The sequence below is a fragment of the Mizuhopecten yessoensis genome, unplaced genomic scaffold (assembly GCF_002113885.1).
Source record: "Mizuhopecten yessoensis strain PY_sf001 unplaced genomic scaffold, ASM211388v2 scaffold3023, whole genome shotgun sequence".
In the NCBI taxonomy this organism is placed as follows: Eukaryota; Metazoa; Mollusca; class Bivalvia; order Pectinida; family Pectinidae; genus Mizuhopecten; species Mizuhopecten yessoensis.
In genome coordinates, this window is record NW_018404837.1 from 589,506 (window position 1) to 596,645 (window position 7,140).

Here is a 7,140-nt window from a genome sequence, read left to right on the forward strand (position 1 = left end):
GAGAGAGAGAGAGAGAGAGAGAGAGAGAGAGAGAGAGAGAGTGTTACTTATTCATTGCAGTTTATAAATTATAATGTACATCTCAATATTCAACATATAATGCACACATTCATTCTTACTTTTATTTACAAATTATGGTATATTTTGAAATTTGGTCATGAAAATGGAACCATCCAGCACAGTCAGCGCAGTGATATCCTGGCACTATTCCATACTTTCAACTATTCAACAGTTCGTCACGTCCCGTGCTTTGTGTCTTTCTCCTTTTCATTCCATCCTTTCTCGAAAATTCGTTTCTACCGCACTGGCTGTAACTGAATGGCCCATCACATGCCTATATTACATACATTCAAGCACACGCACACTTCTTGCATTCACGCTCTCGTGCACTTAAAAGAAAGTTAAACATTACAGAGGATTACTAAAATAATAAGGAACACACAAGTGCACGTTATGCCATGTAATACGGACACAAGCTAAGAAATGAATATGAAAGATAATGAGGACTGTTGGAGAGGAGACCGAAGAACGTGACCATATTAAAACCTGCGAGTACTCGACTCATACTGTTGGACATATATAAATACATTTTTATTTTCGTCACTCGAATAATCTTCATGGCCATACAATAATTTCTCTAAGTTAAGAGGTAAATATTCATGAAGATTTCTAAACATTTGAAATCTTTGATCAGTATATATATTGCATGTAAAAAGAAATGATGAGCATTTTCATTAGGATATCCACATGCACAAATAGGAGAGTTGATTAGGTTAACATTAAAGAGATTATCATTTAAAGGGCTGCATTTTTGACGGAGTTTGGTTAGTAAAGTATTTAACTTACGGACACCGGCTAAATAAAAAACAGGCACTTTAAATGTTTCATTTTGTTTTTTGAGGCAGTTTGTGAAGCTCTTAAAAGAATGTGCAGTTTTAATATTAGTGTCAAGCTCATTCCATAATCTTAAAGTAGAAGGTATGAACGAGTTAAGTGAAGATTTTAAACGGGAATTAGGAATGGAATAGTTCTCAGAGTTTCTCAAATTATAAGGAGTTAAAGTAGCTAATAGTGGCGGGAGAAGGTCGGTTAGGTTAGAGGGAGTCATATTGTGAATTTTGTAGAAAAGTTGAAGTTTGCGGCGGGTACGACGTTGAGACAAGACTTCCCAACCAGTTTCGAAGTAAAGAGACGATCTACTAGCAAAAGATGGCAGACCGGTGACAATACGAGCCGCTTCTAACTGGAGTTTTTCAAGTTTATTTGCATCGGCAGTTGTACAACAACTATTGTTTTGTTGACAATATTGTTCGAAAACCAATTATAAGAATGATTACGGTTGTTGACCTCTTACTCTCATCTGTCGGGTCACTACAGCCTGTGTTATAGCTACGGTCATCCTCGTGAAGTTTTAATTGTAACTGTAAGTCTATATAGTGATTTCGTAAATTATTGAGAGAGAAAAAAGCAAAATATCGAATGTTCTCGTTTCGGCGGTTGACATCTGTAATTGATGATGGTCGTATAATAAAAGGCATCCGTCCTGCGGTTTGTAATCTGTTCAGGGACAATGCTTTTTCTATACATGTAAGCCTACCTCGGTGTCTTTTTGTAACCCGATAGCCGTATTTTATTACCGATATTAATAATCTTTAGCAGATGATGATGCGATTTTGTCCTTTTCTTTTTTCCTTGACTTAACGGCAGCATCATGCCAGACCAACTTTGCAAAAGGAAATGCCCTTGACCCTTATTCAAGGTCACAAGGGTCAAATTTGCTAAAACACTCGAACAATTTCTTCAATGTCATGTTGAATAGCTGTTTTAGCCGTGTCTTAACAGAGTTATTGCCCTCTACACGTCATTCCATCTGTGACATCCATTCAGATCAGGTGTCACCCCACTAGTATAAATATTTACCTGAATTGGATAGCTCTCTAACGTTATCTATACTAAGTAATTGTACTAATTACAAAATAGAGGGGCTTCTGTAATAGTATTGCTTGATTAATCTGTGCTTCAAATCGCTATAAAATGGACAAATCAAAATAAAATGATACTGTTGTTATTTTACAAGCTAATACAATTTATTCAGTTAGTGTTTTATGTATCATGGTAGTTGAATCTTATGGTGGAGTATCAGCCGCTGCGGTTAGCCGCTTCTTTGTAGCAGGAATTTATTTACATGAATAACCCTTTAGCTATATTCTACATATGGACACTTTCGACATTGTATTTCCAAACCTAGGACCTTTAGTACCACATGTGAGCCCTCAATGACCGAACTAATCATATGACGCAGTAAAAAGGTTTGTTTGACTTTTTGCGTCAATAAAAGGTGATTTAAACATAGTATTTCTCTTATTTAATGTCTTGAGTTCATGTCGGAGAGCAGCAACTCAACGCCGTCCGCAACAGCCAGCATCAAACTCTCCCACTCGCCATCAGTCAATTGGACGCGCGCACGACTTCCCAATAGAAAATCCGCTTGGTAATTGTCCTCAAGAAACGAAAACTTGACATAATCTCTGACATTTACTACATCTACAACCTTATCAAGGAAAGCATCGCGTGTAAGGTACAACACTGGACATTCAATAAGTAAATGCGAAACAATTATAATATCAATGGTAGTTTTCGTACACAATCTACATGTAACCTCTTCCATTTCATTTGTCACTGATAGTAACATAAGATCAGATAATTTCCAGCTATATTGAGGAAACGTTGCACACAAACTCAGGAGTGGATTAGGACATATTGATACATGTATTCCATTGTATCTTTTTAACTCGCCTTTGGAAGAGAGATCATGTTTCCATTTATCATAATACCAATGCGACACAACATTTTTAATAAACCTTTTCCATAAATTCTTTGGATATAACACAACGTCTGTGATTTGCTCTAAAAGTCGGCCTGCTCCACAGACTGGCTTGCAGACCATTTCCTACCTGTCCTAGTCTGGATTCCTGCGTTTCGTATCTTCTCGTCCTTTGAATCTCGCAGCGTCATCACTAGTCTTGCCTTTGTTACCTTGAACTCCTCCACCAACGATGACAGAGGGAGTTGCAGTGATGATGTCCGGCTGTAGAGCCCAATGCTGGAGAAACTGGGCGGGACTCCAAGCCACCTCCGCAGGTAGCTGCTGATGGATCTTTCCAGTCCTTCCATTGTTGTCAAAGGAACCTCATATAGCATCAGAGGCCACATGAGTCTCGGCAGCAGTCCATGTTGGAAGATCCATGTCTTGAACTTTCCTTGCAGGCCTGACTTGTCAATCTTCCTCATCCACTCAATTGCCTGCTTCTGCATGCTGCTGATGTTGCTGGTATTTTTCAGTGATGCACCAAACCACTTTCCTAGGCACTTGATTGGGTTGTCCGCAATTAATGGGATCTCTTCTCCTTGTACTTTCAGCTTGAACTGTTGTGTCAGTCGTCCCTTCCTCATTGTCATGCACCTTGATTTTCTTGCCTTGAATTTCATCCTCGCCCATGATACTACCTCCTCCAATACAGACAGAAACCATCTTCCTTGGACATGTGTGGTGGTAGTCACAGTCAGGTCATCCATAAAACCTCGATTCGATGGTTGGTAGATTCCTGATTCTGTCCTGGGCCCCCTGGTTTCCCGTTCAGCTGCCTTGATGATAAGATTCATCCCCATGACAAAGAGAATGACTGATATGGTACATCCTGTCACTATTCCTTTCTCCGTGTTTTGCCAGGATGTTGTATCCTCCCCGACAGTAAAGCGCACCTGGATTCCACTGAAGTAGCTTCGTACTATTCCCTGCTCCGGGATGAAGTAATGTTGTAGGGCTACTTCAATCAGCTCATGTGGTATTGATCCATATGCGTTTGCCAGGTCTAGCCACCCAACTGTCAGATTTCCTCGGTTGGACTTGGCCTCTTTGATTAGTTAGCTGAGCACACTGGTATGCTCCACACAACCTGAAAAGCCTTGGATATCTCCTTTCTGTACTGATGTGTCAATGTATCCATTGGTCATCATGGATGATGTCATCCTTCTTGCCAATACTGCAAAGAAAATCTTGCCTTCAACACTCAGCAAGGAAATTGTCCTGAACTGCCCGATGTGTTTTGAGTCCTTCTCCTTTGGAACAAAACATCCCTCTGCCTTCTGCCAACATGGTGGTATCTTCCCCTTCTTCCACCCTTTCCTCAGTAACTGTCATAGTCTCCTCAAAAGCCGTGGGCACTTCTTACATACTTTATACGGAATTCCACTTTGGCCTGGAGCTGAACCAGTTCTTGCCTTCTTAACAACATCTTGGATCTCCTTCCAAGTTGGTTCCTTGGTGTCAAGCGGAAACTCTGGTAGCTCCTCTGCTTCTATCCGTGGACAGTTCCCAAGTGGAATGCCCCTATCTTCATCTCCGTGCGTTTCCCTGAGTGTTGCTCAATATCTGCTGTTGAACTATCCAAACGGCCTGATCTTACCCCTCCCAGCAGAGTCTTTGTAAACGAATAAGGTTCCTTGATAAAGGACTCCTTCTTCCTTGTTCTATCCTTCCTTGCCTTCTTAACCTGCTCTGCTTTCATGAGTCTTGCCAAGTTCTCCCTGATGTCGTCCCGCAGCTGATGTAATCCTATCCTCTTTATATCACTTGCCCTCCTGTACTGTCGTGTGACTGCTTTCAGTTCCTGTCTGAGTTGTTGGATGCTATCCTGTCTTCTATTCGGGATAGTAACGTTCTAAGTATTTCTCTGCGTTCCTCCTATTCCAAATCGTTCCTTGCAGAATGTGTAGATGATAGTTCCCATTGCCTCAACCTTCCTATCTAAGCTTCTCATTAGAGCCGACTCTAGGATGGTATGTAAGTCAGCATCTAAGCTTCTCCAAGCTTCATTGTTGTTTATCTTTGGGCACTCTATCCTCAACCTACGTGCTGGATGTGTTGGATGTGCTTGAACATCCTGGTCGTGTTTTGCATCACTCAAGTCTGAATGGCTGACCTGTGACGAAACCGAAGCAGAGAGGTCCACAACACTATGGGGTGGAGTCCTCCTTACTTCTGAGCGCTGCGTCTGTAACTCCACAAGTCTGCACTTCACCCTTGCTTGATGAATCCTCAATCCCCGGATGTTCTTACACACCTTTCCGCAGTGGCACGTTACTTCTGCTGATGCTCCTGTCAGCGTTGTTTATACCAAACGAGTTTGCGTCCGTGTCCGTGTCGTTTCCGTTATATCTGTCCGTATAAGCCTTTCATCATCCCCCCCCCCGCCTCTCGGAAGGCTTTGGGTGTGTGTGTTTCTTCTTGTTGTGTTGTAGCTGGATTAATGGTGTCCTCTCGCAAGGACTGCACCCTGGGCTGCCAACCCGTAGTGCCCAGATACCAGTCTGTTCCTGGATGTCATCTGTCTCTCCAGCGTCACCAATCTTTCTTGGTTGCCAACCAGCCTTTTCTGGAAGTCACTGGTTTCCCAGAAGAAATATGTACCTATACAGTTGGTGAAATACTGCGAATCCATTGATATCATCAGCCGGGTCCATATATACAGTACTGCCATATACTTGTAGCTTTGATATAGTCTATTGTCATCATTTTTAGACATTTTTTTCATATCATATACCATTTTCATCAGCTAGTTCTATACAAAACAGTAACGTGAAATTCATAAATTTTTAATATACTTATTAGTATATACATAGATGATAATGCTTTGATTAATTCATATTTTTTTAAAATTTTAATTGAAATTAATTTCAACAGCTCTGGAACCACTTTGAGACCGAGGGACCCAGAACAACCAACCACAAAGAGGGATGGCACAGAAAACTGAAGAAGAAAGTGGAACACGCTCACCCCAACATCTACAGCATCATCCGCGTCTTCCAGGAAATACAACGAGATAACGCGCATCCAACACGCAGCAGGACAACTCAGACCAAGAGCAAAACGCTACCGTAACATCGACAGCCGCCTTAACCAACTAAAGGAACGCTTGGAAAATGGTACAACAGATGTAATCCAGTACGCCGACACAGCATCCCATCTTTTGCATTTTGAGTGCCATTGTGATAAATGTGCTTGTTCTGGAATTTTTATTTTGTGCTTGGCTATTATATTAGTTTTATATCATGAATCTTTGTGCATGGGTGCATTTTATGGATATGATTGATTTGATCAACCAGTGTTGAGTATTCCATGTGTAAATATGTAATTAATTCGTTTTATTTATTTCCATTTCAAGCTTTGCATCTGTTTTTGCATATTTAACAATGTAATACATGATCTCTGTCTTTACTGATTATATTTGTCATAAATTGCTTGTTAAATTTAGTTCTATTTTATGAAAAATATATATAACATACATGTAAATGTATAGTAATAATGTAGTAAATTGATTTAATATGAAATTAATAAAAGCAGGTTTTCAGTTAATGTATTTTGATGGGTTTTTATTAAGTAATAACTGGAATATTGTATATATTTATTCAATATTACGAAAATCAGGAAATATATTTTTTAAATATTCCTATAACTAACAAAGTATTTCCTATTGGTGAACAGGTAAATACATCTCATTTATTTTCACGTTTTATCAATTTGCTACTGTTAGATGAACCGGCTTAAGCTTGTCCAAAACAGACTACCTCTGAGTTAATCAATTAATTGAAAGGACTGCGAATCATATACAATTTATATAGTATTTGAATTTCATAGTAATTTCAATTTATAGTCTAACATATATTACCATTACAGTGGCGGATCCAAAGACCTACCAGTGGAAAATGGTGAAAAAACATGATTTTTATAGATAATTCTCACGGTGGGGGGTGGGGGGTTCCTGAAGCCCAAAAACCCCTCTGGATCCGCCACTGCATTAAGTTATAACTATTACCATAAGATATATTAGTTATAGTTGTTATATATATTTTATCATTACGTCCCGTTATATATTAGTTATAGTTGTTATATATATTTTATCATTACGTCCCGTTATATTTAAGGAATGATTTTTATTTTTTCAACATTTATGAGGTCATAACAACAATGGGTTTATGGACATATTGAATGAATCGCGTTAGCGATTCATGTAAAATATGTCCAAAAACCCATTGTTGTTATGACCTCATAAATGTTGAAAAAATAAATATCATTCCTTA